A 26,532-nucleotide genomic window follows, 5' to 3' on the forward strand; every position below is an offset into this window, starting at 1 on the left:
CCAAATTTCTAATGGAAGATCTTGTTTCATTCATGAAACTTACAGTGGCCTTAGACAGATCAAAGACTAAGTTTGCCAGATTAGAAGTATTTTGTTCAGAGTTCTCTGTCTGTTGCTGAGTAGATGATGGAAAAGGCTTGCTGTTGCTAAACCTGTTTCTTCCACCTTTATTAAAGCCTTGTTGAGGCATTTGATCCTTCCATGAGAAATTTGGATGATTTCTCCATGGTGAGTTATAGGTGTTTCCATAAGGTTCACCTAAGTAATTCACCTCTGCTATTGCAGGGTTCTCAGGATCATAAGCTTCTTCTTCATGAGAAGCCTCTTGAGTACTGTTGGATGCAGCTTGCATTCCATGCAGACTCTGAGAGATCATATTGACTTGCTGAGTCAATATTTTATTCTGAGCCAATATGGCATTCAGAGTATCAACTTCAAGAACTCCCTTCTTCATAGGCGTCCCATTACTCACAGGATTCCTTTCAGAAGTGTACATGAACTGGTTATTAGCAACCATGTCAATGAGTTCTTGAGCTTCTGCAGGCGTTTTCTTTAGGTGAATGGATCCACCTGCAGAAGTGTCCAGTGACATCTTTGATAGCTCAGATAAACCATCATAGAATATATCTAGGATGGTCCATTCTGAAAGCATGTCAGAAGGACACTTTTTGGTCAACTGTTTGTATCTTTCCCAAGCTTCATAGAGGGATTCACCTTCTTTCTGTCTGAAGGTTTGAACATCAGCTCTAAGCTTGCTCAGCTTTTGAGGAGGAAAGTACTTGGCTAAGAAAGCCGTGACCAGCTTATCCCAAGAGTTCAGGCTGTCTTTGGGTTGAGAATCCAACCATACTCTAGCTCTGTCTCTTACAGCAAAAGGGAAAAGCATGAGCCTGTAGACTTCAGGATCTACTCCATTAGTCTTAACAGTATCACATATCTGCAAGAATTCAGTTAAGAACTGAAAAGGATCTTCAGATGGAAGTCCATGAAACTTGCAGTTCTGCTGCATCAGAGAAACTAATTGAGGTTTCAGCTCAAAGTTGTTTGCTCCAATGGCAGGAATGGAGATGCTTCTTCCATGTAAATTGGAATTAGGTGCAGTAAAGTCACCAAGCATTCTCCTTGCATTATTATTATTTTCGGCTGCCATCTCCTCTTCCTGTTCGAAAATTTCTGAAAGATTATCTCTGGATTGTTGTATTTTAGCTTCTCTTAATTTTCTCTTCAGAGTCCTTTCAGGTTCTGGGTCTGCTTCAACAAGAATACTCTTGTCCTTGCTCCTGCTCATATGACAAAGAAGAGGGCACAGAAAAATAATAATAATAATAATAATAATATGGATCCTTTATACCACAGTATAGGATCCCTTTGTGAGTGGAAGAAAAGGGGGAGACAAAGAATGTAATATAATGGAAGAAACACAACTGTGAGGAGGGTTGAGATGTGAGATGAGATGTTAGTAGATGAATAAATAAATAGAATAAGATGAGAGAGAAGGAATTTTCGAAAATAATTTTTGAAAAAGAGTTAGTGATTTTTGAAAATAGTTTTTGAAAAATGTTAGTAATTTTCGAAAATTAAGATTTAAAAATTAAAATAATTAATAAATTAAAAAGAAATTTTGAAAAAGGGGGAAGATATTTTCGAAAATGAGAGAGAGAGAGTTAGTTAGGTAGTTTTGAAAAAGTTAAGAAACAAACAAAAAGTTAGTTAGTTAGTTGAAACTAATTTTGAAAAGATAAGAAGTTAGGAGGTTAGAAAAGATATTTTGAAATCAAATTTTTGAAAAAGGTAAGATAAGAAGATATTTTAGAAATTAGTTTTGAAAAAGATTTTATTTTTAAAATCTCAATTAATGACTTGATTCATAAGAAATCACAAGATATGATTCTAGAACTTAAAGTTTTGAATCTTTCTTAACAAGCAAGTAACAAACTTCAAATTTTTGAATCAAAACATTAATTGATTATGTTATTTTCGAAAATTTGATATAAAAAAAAAAAGATTTTTGAAAAATATTTTTAGAATTTTCGAAAATAACTAAGAAAAATGAAAAAGATTTGATTTTTGAAAAAGATTTTGAAAAAGATAAGATGTTCAAATTGAAAATTTGATTTGACTCATAAGAAACAATTTGATTTTAAAAATTTTTGAAAAAGTCAATCCAAATTTTCGAATTTGATGAGAGAAAAAGGGAAAGATATTTTTTTGATTTTTGAATTTTTATGATGAGAGAGAAAAACAACAAAAAGACTCAATGCATGAAAATTTTGAATCAAAACAATGAATGCATGCATGAATGATATGAATGTCAAGATGAACACCAAGAACACTTTGAATGTCAAGATGAACATCAAGAACATATTTTTGAAAAATTTTTTATGCAAAGAAAACATGTAAGACACCAAACTTAGAAATCTTTCATGTTTAGACTCTAAGAAACGAAAAATGCACATGTAAAACAAGAAAAGACACAAAACATGAAAACATCAAGATCAAACAAGAAGACTTACCAAGAACAACTTGAAGATCATGAAGAACACTATGAATGCATGAAATTTTTGAAAGATGCAAGATGCACATGCAAATGACACCAAACTTATGACATGACTCATGACTCAAACAAGAAACACAAAAAATGTTTTTGATTTTTTATGATTTTCTTTTTTTTTTTTGTAAATTTTTTTTCGAAAATTATATGAAAAAGAAAAAATAAGGATTCCAAAATTTTTAACATGAATTCCAGGAATCTTGCCATGTTTAGTCTAAAGCTTCAGTCCAGGAATTAGACATGGCTCACTAGCTAGCCAAGCTTTCAATGAAAGCTCCGGTCTAAAACACTAGACATGGCCAATGGCCAGCCAAGCTTTAGCATGTAACATAAGAGAATATACTGCTCATTACTTATCGAAGTAACTTGCCTCTATGCTGATGGTTTGGAAGCCTCAGTCCAAAAGAATTTAGACATGGCTTTACAGCCAGCCAGGCTTCACATGCTTCATGAAACACTAGAATTCATTCTTAAAAATTTTGAAGTCATAGAATAATTTATTTTTGAAACCATTATTTTTATTATTAAATATTTTTTTTTCGAAAACAGATGAGAAAATTTTGAAATATTTTTGAAAAATTTTTGAAAGGAAAACAAAAAGAAAATTACCTAATCTGAGCAACAAGATGAACCGTCAGTTGTCCAAACTCGAACAATCCCCGGCAACGGCGCCAAAAACTTGGTGTTGTTGCCGGATCCAAACTTGGCACTGATGTTACCGGACCAAAAGCTTGCCGAAAACTCAAACAATCCCCGGCAACGGCGCCAAAAACTTGGTACGCGGAATCGTGATTACACTTTAATCATGAAAAATTCATCGCTCTTTCTTTCCCTGGTAATGGCGCCAAAAACATGATGCCAAAACCACGGTTCACAACTCCGTGTAACTGACCAGCAAGTGCACTGGGTCGTCCAACTAATACCTTACGTGAGTAAGGGTCGAATCCCACGGAGATTGTTGGTATGAAGCAAGCTATGGTCACCTTGCAAATCTCAGTCAGGCAGATATAACTTGATAATAGTGTTTTCGAATAATAATTAATAGAATAGGGATAGAAATACTTATGTAATTCATTGGTGAGAATTTCAGATAAGCGAATGGAGATGCTTTCATTCCTCTGAACCTCTGCTTTCCTGCTATCTTCATCCAATCAATCTTACTCCTTTCCATGGCTGGCTTTATGCAAGGGCATCACCGTTGTCAGTGGCTACATCCCCTCCTCTCAGTGAAAAATATGCTCACATGCTCTGTCACAGCACGGCTAATCATCTGTCGGTTCTCGATCATGCTGGAATAGGATTCACCCTCCTTTTGCGTCTGTCACTAACGCCCAGCACTCGCGAGTTTGAAGCTCGTCACAGTCATTCAATCACTGAATCCTACTCGGAATACCACAGACAAGGTTTAGACTTTCCGGATTCTCTTGAATGCCGCCATCATTCTAGCTTACGCCACGAAGATTCTGATTAAGAGATCTAAGAGATATTCATTCTAGCTTATTTCATGTAGAACGGAAGTGTTTGTCAGGCACATGTTCATAGGGGAGAATGGTGATGAGCGTCACACATAATCATCACCTTCATCACGTTCTTGGGTGCGAATGGATATCTTAGAAGCGAAATAAGATGAATTGAATAGAAAACAGAAGTACTTTGCATTAATCTTTGAGGAACAGCAGAGCTCCACACCTTAATCTATGGAGTGTAGAAACTCTACCGTATGAAAATACATAAGTGAAGGTCCAGGCATGGCTGAGATGGCCAGAGCCCAAAACGTGATCACAGGATCCAAAATAATCCACAGATCCCAAGACTGTCAAAAAGACTAGTAAAAGGTCCTATTTATAATAAAATAGCTACTAGGGTTTACATGAGTAAGTAATTGATGCATAAATCCACTTTCGGGGCCCACTTGGTGTGTGTTTGGGCTGAGCTTGAGTGTTGCACGTGTAGAGGTCTTTCTTGGAGTTGAACGCCAGCTTTTGTGCCAGTTTGGGCGTTCAACTCTTGTTTTGGCTCCTTTTCTGGCGCTGGACGCCAGATTTGGGTAGAAAGCTGGCGTTGAACGCCAGTTTACATCATCTATTCTTGGCCAAAGTATGGACTATTATATATTTCTGGAAAGCCCTGGATGTCTACTTTCCAACGCAATTGGAAGCGCGCCATTTCGAGTTCTGTAGCTCCAGAAAATCCACTTTGAGTACAGGGAGGTCAGAATCCAACAGCATCAGCAGTCCTTTTTCAACCTCTGAATCTGATTTCTGCTCAAGTCCCTCAATTTCAGCCAGAAAATACCTGAAATCACAGAAAAATACACAAACTCATAGTAAAGTCCAGAAATGTGAATTTAACATAAAAACTAATGAAAACATCCCTAAAAGTAACTAGATCCTACTAAAAACATACTAAAAACAATGTCAAAAAGCGTATAAATTATCCGCTCATCATGTGCGTACGCACAAGTGCTGTTTTGGGCAAAATTTTGTTTGTGATTTTCCTTAAGCCCTAACGCACTTCCACCCCCTCCATCCCTCCCCTACCTTTCATTTTCCATCTTTTTCTACTTGTTTTACTTAGTTTTCTTTGCATTTGATTTTTCATCTTAGTAATTAAATAAGTTGCAAGTGTTTTCCTGTTGATTGATTGGGTTGCTTGTTGATTGAATTTCATCAATGCACTTGTTCTTTGCCTTAAATTACTAGCACCTAATTGGATTTGCACATCTACCTTTTTGTTGCATATTAGGTGAAAACTTTTATGAGTGCACATGGAATTTAGTGAATTGAATTGAATTGCTTGTTCACCATAGTTTTAAAGTCAATATAATCACATTACAAGGTCCTTGTTTCTTGTTAATGCTTTGCATTTTTTTGAGTTGGCTTAACTTGATTCTATCAAGTTTGTCACCTTTTTGTAACAAACACCTTAACCATGTGATTATTTGATTTTTCCTAAGGATGAATAAGTAATTTTCTTTTCATCATTACATTGGTTATTATTTGTTGTGCTAATTTATATCAATTTTTCTCTTTCACTTGCACAACTTCAAAATCTAATAATTCCTCCATTCAATTCACTCTTGTTGTAGTTGCCTAAGTTTGCATGTGCTTAAATGTTTCTCATCCATTACTTGCATCTTAGGCCATTTAATTGAGGAACTCATTCTTACTTTTTGATTATGTGGATGCCATTTTAACCGGTCGTTGTGTGTATTATAACCGCGCACATAATTGGAATACACACATGGCTCATCTTTCTATCATACCACACCACTATGCAAAATTCCTCAATTAGATGCTTATTTACTCCTTCCTTTACCTTTTTTGTGCTACTTGCCCTATGATTCTTAATTATACTTTATTCATTCTTTTTTAGGATGAGACATAAAGGCAAGGAGCCGGGTGAGGAGGAGGAAACCGAGGATGGAGATGCCGAGAATACATTGGACTTGGCGGTTTTCACACAACCCAAGCCCCAGAATCCGCCAACCGAAGGTGGAGGAACTTAGAGACATTCTCTCCGGATCGTGTTCGTGCACGGAGGACCGTGCAATGCTTAAGTGTGGGGGAGGATTCGTCATTTTGGGGTGTAAATTCTCTTTTCCGAATACTTTACACTTTATCTTTGTTTCTTTTTATTATGTCTCTTGTAGATATTTAGAGTATCTTTGACTGCTACATTCCATTTTCTTCTAGTATATATATCTTAGCTTATGCATAGTTTATTTCTAGCTATTGAATGTTGCATTTTTACATCTTTTTCTTAGTATATATTTCATAGATAGAAGTTGTGATTGGATGATATGAATAGTATAATGCCTAGTTCAATTTTGTCCTAATTGTTCATGTTAGTTTTTCTTTGCGATGTTGAAAATTAGGAATAGAACTAGGAAACTCTTGAAATTGCATCCATCACATCATACATACATATAGAAAATAATTTTGGTAAAAAACAACAAAGATTTCCAAGAATTTTATTTTTTGGGCTTTCTATTGAATTGATTTAGAAAATTGTTTTTAAACTTGCTTGAATGAAATTTTGTGGAACATAGAAGAGAGATAGAACAAAATACCTTGTGAATTTTTGGGCTTATATTGAGTGGTTACAATTTTTAACCACTATTTTTGTTCATTGTGTGCCATGCTCTTTCTATGATTGCGATCTTAGATTTGCTTGATTCTTTATTTTTAATGATTGATGTTTAAATGCATTGAGTATGATTGAAGCCGTTTTGGAATTAAGCTTACTTACCCATATAGCCATACCCTTACATCTACCATTGTTAGCCAATCTTGAGCTTTTTAATCCCTTTTGTTTGTAACCACATCAAAACTCTAAGCGTAAAACCATGAAATGACCTTGAATTGTATCTTTGATTAATTTAGGTTAAGATGTGTGTGTTATTTAAGTGCGGGAGAATCTTTGGGAAGCATTGGTAGAGACAAATTTTGTTTTGGGTACTTATTGAAAAATTTGGAAAATGGGTGCACATTCATGTGTCAATTTGCTTTAACCATATGCATTTGTCACAGAAAAAAAAGAAAAAAAGAAAAAAAAGTAGAAAATAAATATAATATAGCAAAAAGGGGACAAAGGTTTCCCCAAAAGAAAAAAAATGAATAAGAAATGCATATGTGTTTTGAATGGAAACTAAGGCATGAATGTGTGTGAAAAGAAGTAATGGGTGGCTAGAATGAATTTTTGTGGGTTGATTGATATAGGTTGAGTTGGATACTTAAGCTAATCAAAGATTCAATCTTTTAGTCTACTTAGCCATATATTCATCTCACCCTTACCCCAACCCCATTACAACCTTCTAAAGACCTCATGATACTTGCATACATGCATCAAATACTTGTTGATTGTTAGATGAAAAGAAAATCCTTGAAAGTATGATTAGAGGAGATTTGAGTGATTAAACCCTAAATATCGAGTGATGATAGTGTATACACACCTAGTGAGGATTCGATCACTCAATTCTATATTTCCACCCTTCTCATCATGCATTCTTGCAAGTTCCTTCATTTTGATGAGTGAGTCAATTCTTTAGATTTTGATTGCATTGAACCACTTCTTTGCTTAGCCCTATATGTCTATACTCTTACTTGGAAATTTGATTGTTTGTTTTCACAAAATCAATAGGCATTATAGATAGATATATATATATATATAGTATATAGCATAGTTGCATGCTTGTAAGTAGTTGCATTGAATAATTTGCTTGCCCATTTATCCTTCTCCTTTGTATGTGTTTAGCATGAGGACATGCTATTGTTTAAGTGTGGGAGAATTGATGAATCCATATTTGATGATGATTTTTGGTTGAAATTGAATGGATTTCATCATATAAACTTGCACTTATTCCCTTAAATAGCATGCTTTTGAACTTTCCTCCTAATTTGTGCTTGATTATGAAAACATGCTCTTTTGTGCCTAATTTGATTAATTTTATCCCATTTGCCTTCCATTCGATGCCTTGATGTTGTTTGTGAGTGATTTTAGATGTATAAGGTAGGAATGGCTTGGAGAGAATGGAAAAGGAGCATGCAAAGTGGAGGATGCATGAAGAATCAAAGGAGAAGAGCACAGCGATATGTGCATACGCACAGACCTGCGTGCGTACACACAACCATCAGAGCAGAGCCACGCATGCGCGTGAGCCGCATCGTGCGTGTTGCGCGTCCATTCAAGCATCGCCTAGTGTGTGTGCACACAACTTCTTGTGCGTACGCATAGGAAGAGATTTTGGCAGAGTGTGCGTGCGCACATGTCTGTACGTACGTACAGGTCCCAATGTGTGCCTCTATTAAAAAGTCACGTAGACTCGCGTTTTGGGGTTCTTTTGGCCCATTTTTGAAGGCTTGGATGCTGAAATCAAAGGCTATATGAAGGGGGCAACATCACATATGAAGAAAATGTTTTTCATTAGGTCTTAGGAGGGTAGAAAAACACCTTATGAGTAGGAGTAGTGTAGATTTGGAAATTCTTTCTTAGGGTTCTTAATTAGGGTTTGTAGTATTTTATACGTCAAGTTTGATTTTGGATTATAGTTATTTCATTGTAAGTATCTCTTTAATTTCTCTTTTATTTACACTACTTGTTCTACACTTTCTTACATTTCACTTTCTTTGTCAATATATACATAGTTTTACAATTTTAGATTTCTAGTTGGTTAATTTGATGTTTGATTATTATTGCATGTTTGTTTGAGTTGCTTTTATTGATTTTGATCATTTGTGGTTTATAGCTTTCATCATTTTCCCAATTTTGCCATATTTTATGATTATGCCTATTAGGTGTTTGATGAAATGCCAATTTTAATTATGGGGTAGATTTCTATCCCTTGCCTTGAGAAAATGAGTGTATGGATTACTAGAGCCATAATGTCCAATATTTAGTGATAATTCTTGGGTTGTTAGTTGTTATTGTTTCCACTAACGCTAGCTTTTTACCAACCAATTTGGTAAGTTAGCTAGGATTTGTGGATTAATGACAATTATGCTCACTCGACCTATCCTTCGATGTTAAGGGTTGACTTAGTGAGATTAACCCATCATAATTATCATAGTTATGGTTATGGCAAGGAAGGGATTCCATAAATCATCCCAAGTCAAGGTTTCATTTATGTTTTGAACCACTTTTCCATCACTTTATAGCATTACTTGTCCATATTACATACATAGTTCTTTTATTCCTTTATTAGTTTATTAATTGCAATTTTGGCTTGTTCTTTTATCTCTTTATTTGTTTATTTCAATCATTAAAACCCCTTTGCTTCCCACAACCAATCTTAAGCACTCATTGGCATTAGTTCCTAGGGAAGACAACCCGGGAGTCTAAATACTCTCCGTTTATATTTACTTTGAATTGTGACAATCTTTAGAATAATAATTTAATTAGGGTCAATTGTTGGTTTAGAGCTATACTTGCAACGAAAAATCTACTTTGTGAAACTCCTAACCTACTTTTGGTCTTCGTCACTAGGGTAGATGGCTGGCGTTGAACGCTAGTTTTGGCCTTTAATTCTGAAGCAAAGTATGGACAATTATACATTGCTAAAAAGCTCTGGATGTTATATTTACATAGCCATTAAGAATGCTCCATTTGGACTTTTGTAGCTCCAGAAACTCTCTTTCGAGTGCAAGGAGGTCAGATCCTAACAGCATATGCAGTGATTTCTCTGCCTCTAACTCAGACATTTGCTCCAGCTCCTCAATTTCAGCCAAAAAATACCTGAAATTGCATAAAAACACACAAATTCAAAGTAGAACCCAAAAATGTGAGTTTTGCACTAAAACCTATGAAAACTCAGTAAAACTTAAATAAAACATAATAAAAATTATATAAAAATGATGGCAAAAAGCGTATAAAATATCCGCTCATCATCAGGCAAGCAGAAAGGGATGTTTTGGGGTTCAAAAGCATCAAACAGTAATTCAAAGAGTAGAAAATACAAATAGTGAGAATGGTGTGAAATATATGAGAGAAGGTAGTTAAGGTGTCAGAGTTGTGTATTCGTCCGAATTAAGTTTTCTTACCAACTATTTTAATCATGCAAGATTCATTTCATGGAAAACTGTTAGTAACTAAACCCTAATGTCTTAGTGATTTAGTCTCCTCTAACCTAGTTAACTGCCAATGTCTTAGTCACTTAATTTCGATTAGAGGGTGAAGTGCAATTCTAGTTTATGGCCACAAAAACCCTAATTACTCAAAGCAAAGAGGATTATATGTTACGTATCTCGATTAGTTCAAGTAATTAACGATTTAGGAGGAATTTACTTTCAAGCTATTGTTTAGGTGAGATATCTCTTCCAAGAATCACAAGAACTCATATAGAATAAGGATCATTCTTCCGATCCACCCAGATTCATAAAATTAAGAACGAAAGTATTCCTTGAAACTGAATCAATACATTAATTAAAATTGAAAAGCAATAGTCTCAATCCATATAAATAAATAGAGCTTCTAACCTTAACCAAGGAGGTTTAGTGGCTCATGCTTTAGAGAGAAAACTAGGGTTTAGAAAAGTGTGTAAGTGCTGAAGTGAGAAGATCCCCCACAAAGAATGAATCTTTTCCCTTTTATATCTAACCTATTTTGATTTGAAACTAAGATAAAAATAATAAATTCTAAACCTAAAATATTTTGTTTGTAAATAAACTTTACAAAAATAAAAGATAAAACAATAATTAAAAGCTAAATCTAACTAAAGATGCTCCAAGAGTGAAGTTTGATCCGGATTGCCTGGTGCTAAACGCCAACTTTGGCGTTTAGCGCCCAAAGGGCCAGAACGATTCTTTCCAATGCTGAGTTGCTGGCGCTAAACACCAGCTTGGCATTTAGCTCCTTGGTGGGCAGCTTCAATTCTTTTTGTTCTTGCCTAAAACTCTGCCAAATTGATCCGAAATTTCACCTGAAATGATTGAAACACTAAAACAACTCCAAGTAGCATCTAAAGATGATTTTAACACTAAAATATAATTAAACTCACTAAATTCTAACTTAATTTACCTAGAAAATAAGCAGAAAATAGGGTAAAGATTCTCACGCATCAAGAGGCAAGAGAGTTGGAACTCATGCAGCTGAAGCAAGGGTTTATGACTGTAGCAGAGTACACCAGCAAGTTCGAGGAGCTTTGAATATTTTTGAGAATTTGTCACGAGGGCTCAAGGATGACATTATGACTATTGTGGCTCCGTTGGAGATAAGGAGGTTCTCGGAACTAGTGAACAAGGCAAGGGTTGTAGAGGACTGTGTCAAGAAGGTAGCGGTGGTAACAGAAAATCGTGGTGATATTGACAACCGAGGTCATGGAGAGTACTTTTCACCGAGGGGATAGAGCTTTAAGAGAGATGGACATGCTCCTCAGCGTCTTCTAGGTCAAGGGAACTTTGGAAGGAACAACAATGACCAATTTTACCAAATGAGGAGAAGTCATCTATGCTATACTTGTGGACTGCCTGGACACCTTGCCAAAAACTGTTGTCGTGGGGGAAACCAAAATGCGGGTCAGAATCAACAACTAGACCATGTGTTCGCTATGGACGCGAGTGAGGCGACGAAGTCGGGGATTCTCTGATGAGAGGTAAGTGATGAGCGGATAATTTATACGCTTTTTGGCATTGTTTTTAGTATGTTTTTAGTAGAATCTAGTTACTTTTAGGGATGTTTTCATTAGTTTTTATGTTAAATTCATATTTCTGGACTTTACTATGAGTTTGTGTGTTTTTCTGTGATTTCAGGTATTTTCTGGCTGAAATTGAGGGACTTGAGCAAAAATCAGATTCAGAGGTAGAAGAAGGACTACTGATGTTGTTGGATTCTGACCTCCCTGCACTCAAAGTGGATTTTCTGGAGCTACAGAACTCAAAATGGTGCGCTTCCAATTGCGTTCGAAAGTAGACATCAAGGGCTTTCCAGCAATGTATAATAGTCCATACTTTGAACGATTTTAGACAACGTAAAAGGGCGTTGAATGCCAGTTCTATGCTGCTGTCTGGAGTTAAACGCCAGAAACAAGTCACAAACCAGAGTTGAACGCCAGAAATACGTTATAACCTGGCGTTCAACTCCAGAAAGAGCCTCTGCATGTGGAACATTCAAGCTCAGCCCAAGCACACACCAAGTGGTCCCCGGAAGTGGATTTATGCATCAATTACTTACTTCTGTAAACCCTAGTAACTAGTTTAGTATAAATAGGACTTTTTACTATTGTATTAGACATCTTTTGATCATCTTTTGATCATTTTTAGATCTCTAGACCTCCATGGGAGGCTGGCCACTCGGCGATGCTTACCCTCTATATTCACTTATGTATTTTCAAACGGTAGAGTTTCTACACTCAATAGATTAAGGTGTGGAGCTCTGCTGTTCCTCAAAGATTAATGCAAAGTACTACTGTTTTCTATTCAGTTCATCTTATTTCGCTTCTAAGATATTCGTTTGCACTTCAACCTGAATGTGATGAACGTGACAATCATCATCATTCCCTATGAACGCGTGCCTGACAACCACTTCCGTTCTACCTTAGATTGAATGAGTATCTCTTAGATCTCTTAATCAGAATCTTCGTGGCATAAGCTAGATTGATGGCGGCATTCATGAGAGTCCGGAAAGTCTAAACCTTGTCTGTGGTATTCCGAGTAGGACTCTGGGATTGAATGACTGTGACAAACTTCAAACTCGCGAGTGCTGGGCGTAGTGACAGATGCAAAAGGATAGTGAATCCTATTCCAGTATGATCGAGAACCTCAGATGATTAGTCGTGCTGTGACAGAGCATTTAGACCATTTTCACAAGAGGATGGATTGCAGCCATTGGCAAGGGTGATGCCTCCAGACGATTAGCCATGCAGTGACAGCGCATCGGACCATTTTTCAGAGAAGATACAAAGTAGCCATTGACAACGGTGATGTCCTTACATAAAGCCAGCCATGGAAAGGAGTAGGATTGATTGGATGAAGGCAGCAGGAAAGCAAAGGTTCAGAGGAACGAAAGCATCTCTATGCGCTTATCTGAAATTCTCACCAATGATTTACATAAGTATTTATATCCTTCTTTTATTATTTAATTTCGAAAACTCCATAATTATTTTATATCCGCCTGACTGAGATTTACAAGGTGACCATAGCTTGCTTCATACCAACAATCTCCGTGGGATCGACCCTTACTCACTTAAGGTTTATTACTTGAACGACCCAGTGCACTTACTGGTTAGTTGTATCGAAGTTGTGACAAATTATGAATTGAGATTAGAGCACCAAGTTTTTGGAGCCATTACCAGATATCACAATTTCGTGCACCAAGTTTTTGGCGCTGTTGCCGGAGATTGTTCGAGTTTGGACAACTGACGGTTCATCTTGTTGCTCGGATTAGGTAATTTTCTTTTTGTTTTATTTTCAAAAATTTTTCAAAAAAATCTTTCAAAAATTTCTCCTTTGTTTTCGAAAAAAAAAATTTTAAAATAAAAATATTTTCAAAAATATATTTTTCTTCAGAATTTTTAAGAATGAATTCTAGTGTTTCATGAAGCATGTTGAAGCCTGACTGGTTGTAAAGCCATATCTAATCCTTCTGGGTAGGGAATGTCAGGCATGTCATGTTTGAGTTACATACTAAAGCTTGGCTGGCTATTAAGCCATGCCTGACCCTTTGATTGGAGCTTTAGACTAAAGAGCATAAGATTCCTGGAATTCATATTAAAAATTTCGGAATCCTTATTTTTTTTCACATTAATTTTCAAAAAATCCAAAAAAAAAATTAATAAAATCATAAAAATCAAAAATATTTTGTGTTTCTTGTTTGAGTCTTGAGTCAGATTTTAAGTTTGGTGTCAATTGCATATTCATCTTGCATTTTTCGAAAAATTCATGCATTCATGGTGTTCTTCATGATCTTCAAGTTGTTCTTGGTAAGTCTTCTTGTTTGATCTTGATGTTTTCTTGTTTTGCATCTTTTCTTATTTTTCATGTGCATTTTTGCATTCATAGTGTCTAAACATGAAAGATTTCTAAGTTTGGTGTCTTACATATTTTCTTTGCATATAAAAATTTTCAAAAATATGTTCTTGATGTTCATCATGATCTTCAAAGTGTTCTTGGTGTTCATCTTGACATTCATAGCATTCTTGCATGCATTCATTGTTTTGATCTAAAAAATCTTCATGCATTGCATCATTTTCATGTTTTTCTCTCTCATCATTAAAAATTCAAAAATCAAAAAAATATCTTCCCCTTTTTCTCTCTTAAAATTTCGAAAATTAGATTTGACTTTTCAAAAATTTTTAAAATCTAGTTGTTTTTATGAGTCAAATCAAATTTTCAATTTAAAAATCTTATCTTTTTCAAAATCTTTTTCAAAAATCAAATCTTTTTCATTTTTCTTAGTTATTTTTGAAAATTTTTAAAATATTTTCAAAAATCTTTTTCTTATCTTTATCTCCTAATTTTTGAAAATAACATCATCAATTAATGTTTTGATTCAAAAATTTCAAGTTTGTTACTTGCTTGTTAAGAAAGATTCAAACTTTGAGTTCTAGAATCATATCTTGTGATTTCTTGTGAATCAAGTCATTAATTGTGATTTTAAAAATCAAATCTTTTTCAAAACTAATTTCAATCATATCTTTTCAAAAATATCTCCTTATCTTATCTTTTTTTAAAAATTTTATTTTAAAATATCTTTTCTAACTTCTTATCTTCTTATCTTTTCAAAAATTGATTTTCAAAATTCGTTTCAACTAACTAACTAACTTTTTGTTTGTTTCTTATCTTTTTCAAAACTACCTAACTAACTCTTTCTCTCTCTAATTTTCGAAAATATCCTCCCTCTTTTTCAAAATTTTTTTTTAATTAACTAATTATTTTAACTTTTGATTTTAAAATTTCAAAAATTACTAACCTTTTTCAAAAACTATTTTCGAAAACCACTAACTCTTTTTCAAAAATTATTTTCGAAAATTCACTTCCCCCTCTCATCTTCTTCTATTTGTTTATTTATTTACTAACATCTCTTCCTCACTCACGAAAAATCCGAACCCCCTCTCTCTCTCTCTCTGAGTTCAGATTTTCTCTTCTTCTTTTCTTCTATTCACACAGGGACCTCTATACTGTGGTAAAAAGGATCCCTATTATTATTATTATTATTATTATTATTTTTCTGACCCTCTTTTTCATATGAGCAGGAGCAAAGACAAGAATATTCTTGTTGAAGCAGATCCAGAACCTGAAAGGACTCTGAAGAGGAAACTAAGAGAAACTAAATTACAACAATCTAGCAAGCACCTTTCAGAAATTTTCGAACAAGAAGAGGAGATGGCAGCCGAAAATAATAATAATGCAAGGAGAATGCTTGGTGACTTTACTGCACCTAATTCCAATTTACATGGAAGAAGCATCTCCATTCCTGCCATTGGAGCAAACAATTTTGAGCTGAAACCTCAATTAGTTTCTCTGATGCAGCAGAACTGCAAGTTTTATGGACTTCCATCTGAAGATCCTTTTCAGTTCTTAACTGAATTCTTGCAGATCTGTGATACTGTTAAGACTAATGGAGTAGATCCTGAAGTCTACAGGCTCATGCTTTTCCCTTTTGCTGTGAGAGACAGAGCTAGAATATGGTTGGACTCTCAACCTAAGGATAGCCTGAACTCTTGGGATAAGCTGGTCAAGGCTTTCTTAGCCAAGTTCTTTCCTCCTCAAAAGCTGAGCAAGCTTAGAGTGGATGTTCAAACCTTCAGATAGAAAGAAGGTGAATCCCTCTATGAAGCTTGGGAGAGATACAAAGGACTGACCAAAAAGTGTCCTTCTGACATGCTTTCAGAATGGACCATCCTTGATATATTCTATGATGGTCTGTCTGAATTAGCTAAAATGTCATTGGATACCTCTGCAGGTGGATCCATTCACCTAAAAAAAATGCCTGCAGAAGCTCAAGAACTCATTGACATGGTTGCTAATAACCAGTTCATGTACACTTCTGAAAGGAATCTTGTGAATAATAGGATGCCTATGAAGAAGGGAGTTCTTGAAATTGATACTCTGAATGCTATATTAGCTCAGAATAAAATATTGACTCAGCAAGTTAATATGATTTCTCAGAGTCTGAATGGAATGCAAGCTACATCCAACAGTACTCAAGAGGCATCTTCTGAAGAAGAAGCTTATGATCCTGAAAACCCTGCAATAGCAGAGGTAAATTATATGGGTGAACCTTATGGAAACACCTATAATCCATCATGGAAAAATCACCCAAATCTCTCATGGAAGGATCAACAAAGGCCTCAACAAGGCTTTAATAATGGTGGAAGAAATAGGTTTAACAATAGTAAACCTTTTCCATCATCCACTCAGCAACAGACAGAGAATTCTGAGCAGAATCCATCTAGCTTAGCAAATTTAATCTCTGATCTATCTAAGGCCACTGTAAGTTTCATGAAGAAACAAGGTCCTCCATTAGGAATTTGGAGGCACAAGTGGGCCAGCTGAGTAAAAGGATCACTGAAATCCCTCCTAGTACTCTCCCAAGCAATACAGAAGAGAATCCAAAAGGAGAATGCAAGGCCATTGAATTAATTACCATGGCCGAACCTGTAAGGGTGGGAGAGGACGTGAATCCCATTGAGGAAAACCTCCTGGGACGCCCAGTGATCAATAAGGAGCTTCCCTTTGAGGAACCAAAAGAATCTGAGGCTCAACTAGAGACCATAGAGATTCCATTAAACCTCCTTATGCCATTCATGAGCTCTGATGAGTATTCCTCTTCTGAAGAGAATGAGGATGTCACTGAGGAGCAAGTCACCAAGTACCTTGGTGCAATCATGAAGCTGAATGCCAAATTATTTGGCATTAAAACTTGGGAAGATGAACCTCTCTTGTTCACCAATGAACTACGTGATCTGGATCAACTGACATTGCCTCAGAAGAAACAGGATCCTGGAAAGTTCTTAATACCTTGTACCATAGGCACCATGATCTTTAAGGCTCTGTGTGACCTTGGTTCAGGAATAAACCTCATGCCCCTCTCTGTAATAGAGAAACTGGGAATCTTTGGGGTGCAAGCTGCTAAAATCTCATTAGAAGTGGCAGACAATTCAAGAAAACAGGCTTATGGACAAGTAGAGGACGTGTTAGTAAAGGTTGAAGGCCTTTACATCCCTACTGATTTTATAGTCCTAGATACTGGGAAGGATGAGGATGAATCCATCATCCTAGGAAGACCTTTCCTAGCCACAGCAAGAGCTGTGATTGATGTGGACAGAGGAGAATTGATCCTTCAAATAAATGAGGACAACCTTGTGTTTACAACTCAAGGATCTCTCTCTGCATCCATGGAGAGGAAGCATAAAAAGCTTCTCTCAAAGCAGAGTCAAACAAAGCCCCCACAGTCAAATTCTAAGTTTGGTGTTGGGAGGCCACAACCAAACTCTAAGTTTGGTGTCAAACCCCCATATCCAAACTCTAAGTTTGGTGTTAGGAGGTCTCAACAAAGCTCTGCACATCTGTGAGGCTCCATGAGAGCCCACTGTCAAGCTATTGACATTAAAGAAGCGCTTGTTGGGAGGCAACCCAATGTTTATTTATCTAATTTTCATGTTTTATTAGGTTCATGATCATGTGGAGTCACAAAATAAATATAAAAAAATTAAAAACGGAATCAAAAACAGCAGAAGAAAAATCACACCCTGGAGGAAGACCTTACTGGCGTTTAAACGCTAGTAAGAAGCATGTTTTGCGCGTTCAACGCCAGATTAGAGCATGGTTCTGGCGCTGAACGCCAGAAATGCACCCTGGAGAAGAGCTAGCGCTGAACGCCCAGAACAAGCATGGTTCTGGCGTTCAACGCCAGAAATGGGCTACAAATGGGCGTTCAACGCCCAGAACAAGCACCAATCTGGCGCTGAACGCCCAGAGTTGTGTGCAAGGGCATTTTGCATGCCTAATTGGGTGCAAGGTTGTAAATCCTTGAACACCTCAGGATCTGTGGACCCCACAGGATCACCTCAGGATCTGTGGACCCCCCAGGATCCCCACCTACCTCCACTTACTTCTTCTCACCCCTCTTTCACACAATCCCATAAACACTCTTCCCCAAAACTCTTCACCAATCACCTCAATCTCTCTTCCCTATCACCACTTCACCACTCACATCCATCCACTCTTTCCCATAAACCTACCTCATAAACTCCACTTACCTTCAAAATTCAAAATCAATTTCCCACCCAAACCCACCCTAAATGGCCGAACTTACCCCCCTCCCTTCCCTATATATAACCCTTCATTCTTCCTCATTTTCACACAACACAACCCTCTTTTCTCTTCTTGGACGAAACACACCTCCCCCCTCCTCTCCATATTTTCTTCTTCTTCTTCATCTATTATTTCTTCTCTTACTCGAGGGCGAGCAAAATTCTATGTTTGGTGTGGTAAAAGCATAAGCTTTTTGTTTTTCCATTACCATTGATGGCATCCAAGACCGGAGAATCCTCTAGAAAAGGGAAGGGGAAGACAAAAGCTTCCACCTCCGAGTCATGGGAGATGGAAAGGTTCATCTCCAAAGCTCATCAAGACCACTTCTATGATGTTGTGGCCAAGAAGAAGGTGATCCCCGAGGTCCCTTTCAAACTCAAGAAAAATGAGTATCCGGAGATCCGACATGAAATCCAAAGAAGAGGTTGGGAAGTCCTAACAAACCCCATCCAACAAGTCGGCATCCTAATGGTTCAAGAGTTCTATGCCAATGCATGGATCATTAGGAACCATGATCAAAGTAAGAACCCGAATCCAAAAAATTATGTTATAATGGTTCGGGGGAAATACTTAGATTTTAGCCCGGAGAATGTGAGGTTGGCGTTTAACTTGCCTATGATGCAAGGAGATGAGCGCCCCTACACTAGAAGGGTCAACTTTAATCAAAGGTTGGACCAAGTCCTCATGGACATTTGTGTGGAAGGAGCTCAATGGAAGATTGACTCCAAAGGCAAGCTGGTTCAACTAAGAAGACTGGACCTCAAGCCTGTGGCTAGAGGATGGTTGGAGTTCATCCAACGCTCCATCATCCCCACTAGCAACCGATCTGAAGTTACTGTGGATCAGGCCATCATGATCCATAGCATCATGATTGGAGAGGAAGTAGAAGTTCATGAAGTCATCTCCCTTGAACTCTACAAAATAGCCGAAAAGCCCTCCCCTGGGGCAAGGCTAGCTTTTTCTCATCTTATTTGCCATCTATGTTACTCAGCTGGAGCTTTCATAGAAGGAGACATTCACATTGAGGAAGAGAAGCCCATCACTAAGAAAAAGATGGAGCAAGCAAGAGAGCCCATTCATGGAGCTCAAGATACGCATGAAGCTCATCATCATGAGATCCCGGAGATGCCTCAAATGCATTTTCCTCCACAAAACTATTGGGAGCAAATAAACACCTCCCTAAGAGAATTCAGTTCCAACATGGGACAACTAAGGGTGGAACATCAAGAGCACTCCATCATCCTTCATGAAATCAGAGAAGATCAAAAAGCAATGAGGGAGGAGCAGCAACAAAGACAAGGAAGAGACATAGAAGAGCTCAAGGACATCATTAGTTCCTCAAGAAGAAAACGCCACCATCACTAAGGTGGACTCATTCCTTGTTCTCACTTTCTGTTTTTTGTTTTCTCTATGTTAAGTGCTTATCTATGTTTGTGTCTTATTACATGATCATTAGTAGTTAGTAACTATGTCTTAAAGTTATGAATGTCCTATGAATCCATCACCTCTCTTAAATGAAAAATGTTATAATTCAAAAGAACAAGAAGTACATGAGTTTCAAATTTATCCTTGAACTTAGTTTAATTATATTGATGTGGTGACAATGCTTCTTGTTTTCTGAATGAATGTTTGAACAGTGCATATGTCTTTTGAAGTTGTTGTTTATGAATGTTAAATATGTTGGCTCTTGAAAGAATGATGACAAGGAGACATGTTATTTGATAATCTGAAAAATCATAAAAATGATTCTTGAAGCAAGAAAAAGCAGCAAAGAACAAAGCTTGCAGAAAAAAAAAAAGAGAAAAAAAATAGCGAAAAAAAATAGAAAGAAAAAGAAAAAGCAACCAGAAAAAGCCAAAAGCTCTTAAAACCAAGAGGCAAGAGCAAAAAGCCAGTAACCCTTAAAACCAAAAGGCAAGGGCAATAAAAAGGATCCCAAGGCTTTGAGCATCAGTGGATAGGAGGGCCTAAAGGAATAAAATCCTGGCCTAAGCGGCTAAACCAAGCTGTCCCTAACCATGTGCTTGTGGCGTGAAGGTGTCAAGTGAAAACTTGAGACTGAGCGGTTAAAGTCAAGGTCCAAAGCAAAAGAAGAGTGTGCTTAAGAACCCTGGACACCTCTAATTGGGGACTTTAGCAAAGCTGAGTCACAATCTGAAAAGGTTCACCCAGTTATGTGTCTGTGGCATTTATGTATCCGGTGGTAATACTGGAAAACAAAGTGCTTAGGGCCACGGCCAAGACTCATAAAATAGCTGTGTTCAAGAATCATCATACTGAACTAGGAGAATCAATAACACTATCTGAACTCTGAGTTCCTATAGAAGCCAATCATTCTGAACTTCAATGGATAAAGTGGGATGCCAAAACTATTCAAGAGGCAAAAAGCTACAAGTCCCGCTCATCTGATTGGAGCTATGTTTCATTGATAGTTTGGAATTTATAGTATATTCTCTTCTTTTTATCCTATTTGATTTTCAGTTGCTTGGGGACAAGCAACAATTTAAGTTTGGTGTTGTGATGAGCGGATAATTTATACGCTTTTTGGCATTATTTTTAGTATGTTTTTAGTAGAATCTAGTTACTTTTAGGGATGTTTTCATTAGTTTTTATGTTAAATTCACATTTCTGGACTTTACTATGAGTTTGTGTGTTTTTCTGTGATTTCAGGTATTTTCTGGCTGAAATTGAGGGACTTGAGCAAAAATCAGATTCAGAGGTAGAAGAAGGACTGCTGATGCTGTTGGATTCTGACCTCCCTGCACTCAAAGTGGATTTTCTGGAGCTACAGAACTCAAAATGGCACGCTTCCAATTGCGTTGGAAAGTAGACATCCAGGGATTTTCAGAAATGTATAATAGTCCATACTTTAAATGCCAGTTCTACGCTGCTGTCTGGAGTTAAACGCCAGAAACAAGTCACAAACCAGAGTTGAACGCCAGAAATACGTTATAACCTGGCGTTCAACTCCAGAAAGAGCCTCTGCACGTGGAACATTCAAGCTCAGTCCAAGCACACACCAAGTGGGCCCCGGAAGTGGATTTATGCATCAATTGCTTACTTCTGTAAACTCTAGTAACTAGTTTAGTATAAATAGGACTTTTTACTATTGTATTAGACATCTTTTGATCATCTTTTGATCATTTTTAGATCTCTAGACCTCCATGGGAGGCTGGCCACTCGGACATGCTTACCCTCTATATTCACTTATGTATTTTCAAACGGTAGAGTTTCTACACTCCATAGATTAAGGTGTGGAGCTCTGTTGTTCCTCAAAGATTAATGCAAAGTACTACTGTTTTCTATTCAGTTCATCTTATTTTGCTTCTAAGATATTCGTTTGCACTTCAACCTGAATGTGATGAACGTGACAATCATCACCATTCCCTATGAACGCGTGCCTGACAACCACTTCCGTTCTACCTTAGATTGAATGAGTATCTCTTAGATCTCTTAATCAGAATCTTCGTGGCATAAGCTAGATTGATGGCGGCATTCATGAGAGTCCGGAAAGTCTAAACCTTGCCTGTGGTATTTCGCGTAGGACTCTGGGATTGAATGACTGTGACGAACTTCAAACTCGTGAGTGCTGGGCGTAGTGACAGACGCAAAAGGATAGTGAATCCTATTCCAGTATGATCGAGAACCTCAGATGATTAGCCGTGCTGTGACAGAGCATTTGGACCATTTTCACAAGAGGATGGATTGCAGCCATTGGCAAGGGTGATGCCTCCAGACGATTAGCCATGCAGTGACAGCGCATCGGACCATTTTCCAGAGAGGATACAAAGTAGCCATTGACAACGGTGATGTCCTTACATAAAGCCAGCCATGGAAAGGAGTAGGATTGATTGGATGAAGGCAGCAGGAAAGCAGAGGTTCAGAGGAACGAAAGCATCTCTATGCGCTTATCTGAAATTTTCACCAATGATTTACATAAGTATTTATATCCTTCTTTTATTATTTAATTTCGAAAACTCCATAATTATTTTATATCCGCCTGACTGAGATTTACAAGGTGACCATAGCTTGCTTCATACCAACAATCTCCGTGGGATCGACCCTTACTCACGTACGGTTTATTACTTGGACGACCCAGTGCACTTGTTGGTTAGTTGTATCGAAGTTGTGACAAATTATGAATTGAGATTAGAGCACCAAGTTTTTGGAGCCATTACCAGATATCACAATTTTGTGCACCAGTAAGCATGTAAAGTTGGTATGATATGTTGCTAGGACCAAGTTTAGCATAGTTTTATCCTATGGAACTTTGCTGTTAGGGCTGGCCGAACTTAGTGTTTGGTTGGAGGAACTAATGGGAATAGAGGAGATTTCTGGTGGGTGTAGTTAAGCAATTCGGATTCTTAATGGCAACTAATCAGAGTGACACAGCGGAAGGCGGGAGTGAGCATCGGCACGATAGAACTGTGATAGATGAGATGCCTTGATGACTTGCTTAGGTTGACGATGATAAGTAGTAGAACACTTCGTGGAAGGAGGAGTCTTGAGGATATAACATGTGATTTGAATTTTGGAGACAAAATTCCTAATTAGGAAGGGAGAATGTAAGAAGCGAAATTAAATCAATCGCTTAATTAAGAATAAAATAATAAATTAATTACCTGGAATAGGTTCAAAAATTTAGACATTTTAATTTGAAAATTTAAATGTGAGATTCAGATTCAATGATATTTTTCGAGTGGAAAAATATAATTTTCTGCGAAAAATTGCTTAAAAATGTGTATCAGTAAATTAGCTGGCAGTACCGGCTTAAGTCTGTCCGGTACTGCGTGAGAGAAAGTAAAACTGTAGAGATTCTTAGAAAATATTTAGAATTGAAAATCGGGCGTTAATCTTAATGGTTTTAGCCCAAAGTTGGGCCAAACAAAACAAAAGTGCTAAGCGGTCGGACCGGGCCCAAGTTGGGCCCAACACCAACATATATAAACAACTTTAGTGAGCCAAATCAGCTCATAACACACATACACACGTGCGCGCGCGCACACACACACACACAAAAGAGGGTTGCTACTGAGAATTGAGAGAGGAAGAAGAAGTGGCACTATTCACTTTCATCTTCATTTGCTTGTAACTCGAGCTACAGTGCTCCGATTTGTATCCCGTTTGCAGCTACGTGAAGCTCTTGCTGAGCCTGTCATTTCTACCTAAGAATTTTTGGTAAGAAATCATGTTTCACACTCCTTCATTCAGCCCTAACAATTTCAAAAATTTAGGTTTTGGTTTTGAATAAATTTTGTATTTTGGTTGTTTAGGTGCCATCCAATAGTGGGTTATTATTGGTTTGCACCCCAAACACCTTTGGGTAAGGTAAGAATGCCCTAAACCCTTATGGATTTGTGATTTTGGTGAACCCTAGGTATTAATTGTCATAAATTAATTGTGTATAGCTTGAAAATTGTGATTATTGGAGCTTGTGGATTGTGTTTGGTGGCTTGATGAACTTAGGAACCCTGTGGAAGCTTGGTTGGAATCAATTTGGTGAAATTGAGAGTGTTGAAAATCGACCAAGGTATGGTTTCAGTTTTCTTTATGTAATATGTAATGTTTCGTCAAACTTAGGCTAGCGGACCATAGGATAAGATTGAATTGAATATATGATTGTTTGAAATGTGTTTGTGGCATATGCATATTGATGGAGGTTGAATAATTGTATGTTTTGAAATATGATTGTGGTGGATTGTAATGTGATGATGATCGATGATTAATGATCGATGTATGTATGGTATTTAAAGAGGGATGATTGAATTAAGGAATGAGAATTTGATGGATTCGGTTAATGATTGATGATGCTTTGTGATGATTATGTTGATAAGAACCTAAGGAAAATTGTGAGGATTGAATGGTTTTGATAGTTATATGATTGAGAAATGGTTGGAGAGTGCTTATTATGGATATTTGGGTTGTTTTGAGTATGTTTGAACTGGTTTGGTTTTGGAGTTTTGAAAAACTAGAGAACTTTACCAAATTTTGTAAAACCTTATTTTGATGAACTTTGATTAGGGATAACTTGGCCTCTGGTCCTTTGTTTTTGACAAAAAATTAATTTAAATGAAAGTTGGGTCCGAGAGTTTTAAGACATTTGAAGAATGGACAAAAAAATTTTAAAATGAAAAAATTATGTGTGTTTGAAGTTCGGTATAAAAATATGATTTCTGTAGCTTTTAAAAAATTTCTAAGTTTTAAATGGCATGTGTATGCGACTGCTACACGCGACGCAGAGATTGGCTGCTACCATGCACCCATGCCTACACCGCATAGGTGTGCGTATGCGAAAACGATGATTTTTTAGGCATGCGTACGTGGCATGTTACACACGATGCGAGTCTCCTTTACTGTTATAAGATCTTGTGTACACGAGTGTAGCATGCGTACGCGACATGTGCATTTTGACATGCAAGCGTACGCATGACTCTTTTTTACTGAAATTTGTTTTTCTTCATTTTAAAGGTTCCTCTACCTTTCTAAACGATGATTTTTGAGGCATGCGTACGTGGCATGTTGCACACGACGCGAGTCTCCTTTACTGTTATGAGATCTCGTGTACGCGAGTGTAGCATGCGTACGTGACATGTGCATTTTGACACGCATGTGTACGCGGATAGGTGCATGCGTACGCATGACTCTTTTTTGCTGAAATTTGTTTTTCTTCATTTTAAAGGTTCCTCTACCTTTCTAAACTTCCATAACTTCTATTTAAGACTTATAACTAGTGATTAGGCCTTGAGACTATTGAGGATAAGTTAGATGACTTAAGATTAGATATTTTCTATTTGATTCTTAGAGACGGTGACTTAGGCTTGGGATGAACTATGGATGGAATGACATGAGTGAATTGGGGGAGTATTGAAAGGATAAAATTTTAAGGACTAATGATGAGTTTGGAACATAGGAATTAAATGATCATGGTTGATGAGATTGATGAGATGAGAATCCATGGACTTGTGCTATGAGCAGTGATCACTGTGAGTAAATTATATGAACTTGTGCCATGAGCAAGTTAATCCCGCTTGTCGAGGTCGCGGAGCTGGCGTAAGGACAGTGGTTAATCCAGCTTACGTTGAGATGTGAAGGCTGAGATAGTATTCCGCTCACATAACCTTCTATGCCACAAGAGTGTGTCAGGCACTATATCCTTGGAATAACAGTGTGCCAGGCATTATATCATCAGAACGATAGTGTGCAGGGTACTATATCACTGATGTGGCAGAAAGGCTACATCCAAAAGGATGTGTAGTTAGCAATTTATAGTCGACAATGTGATATCATAGCCAATAGGAACATGCATTCATCATATGCATCTTCTATATGCTTGTTTGCTTTGCTTAACTCCTGTTATGCCTAAATGAATCTTATGCCTATTTACTATTTGTTTTACTTGCTGTATATGTATATTACTTGTACTCTACTTATTTGCATTAATTGTGCTTTCTGCTGGGATTGAGGAGGCTTGGTAGGCGGTGGTGATGGGATCACATGGAGGTTAGACTAGCGAAGGCTGTGGGACAACGGTGTTTCTATTATTAGAGATTCCTTAGGATTTAGATAACCCTTTATGGATTGTTAAATTGTTTCTAAGTTTTAAATCTCTATATCGGTGTAAAGTTCTAGGATTGCCTTTGGCGTCTTGGGACCTTATATCTTATATATTGGGCATTGTTACCATACTGAGAACCTCTGGTTCTCATACCATATGTTGTTGTTATTTTTCATATGCAGGTCACAACCCACCTTGGTGAGTTTGCAGACATGGTGACAGAATGGAGGATGGCTTCTCTTTTGTTTTATCCTGCTTTACTTTTGTTGTAGTTATCCTCTGATCTTTTGAATATATATAACTTGGTTACCTTAGAGGTTTTTGTTTTAAACTTTGAGAGATAGGAAGTAAGCCTTTTATAAAACTCTGTTGTATTTCTTGACTAGTCGGCCTAAACTCCGCAGCTGTGACTAGTTTCTTTTGTAAATTATATATATGTTTACTTTGTTTAATTATTTGCTTCTACCTTGTATCTTGGAGCTTTAATGCAAGGTTCTATATTTATATATTTTGTTCTTATCTTGCCTATGCGTTTAGTTATTGTGTGAACGCTTCGCGCTTTGTAATTTCACTCTATGCGACTTTGAATTTTTATTCCTTCATCGGGCTTCTAGTGTTATTATATATATATATATATATATATATATATATATATATATATATTATTGTATGAGCTT

General features: G+C 36.9%; 2 non-coding genes across 2 annotated transcripts; one reads left to right on the forward strand and one right to left on the reverse strand.

Annotated features, from left to right (window-relative positions):
• The first annotated feature begins 646 nt into the window (after nt 1-646).
• Nucleotides 647-754, forward strand: LOC148571536 (small nucleolar RNA R71). Its single transcript, XR_015908162.1, has one exon. It is a non-coding gene; the product is annotated as a small nucleolar RNA R71 (small nucleolar RNA).
• Nucleotides 755-15,762: 15,008 nt separating this feature from the next.
• LOC148571537 (small nucleolar RNA R71) lies at nt 15,763-15,870 on the reverse strand. Its single transcript, XR_015907859.1, has one exon. It is a non-coding gene; the product is annotated as a small nucleolar RNA R71 (small nucleolar RNA).
• Between the last annotated feature and the right edge of the window lie 10,662 nt (nt 15,871-26,532).

Source organism: Arachis ipaensis, chromosome B3 (assembly GCF_059453495.1).
Source record: "Arachis ipaensis isolate K30076 ecotype BB chromosome B3, ASM5945349v1, whole genome shotgun sequence".
NCBI classification, from domain to species: domain Eukaryota; kingdom Viridiplantae; phylum Streptophyta; class Magnoliopsida; order Fabales; family Fabaceae; genus Arachis; species Arachis ipaensis.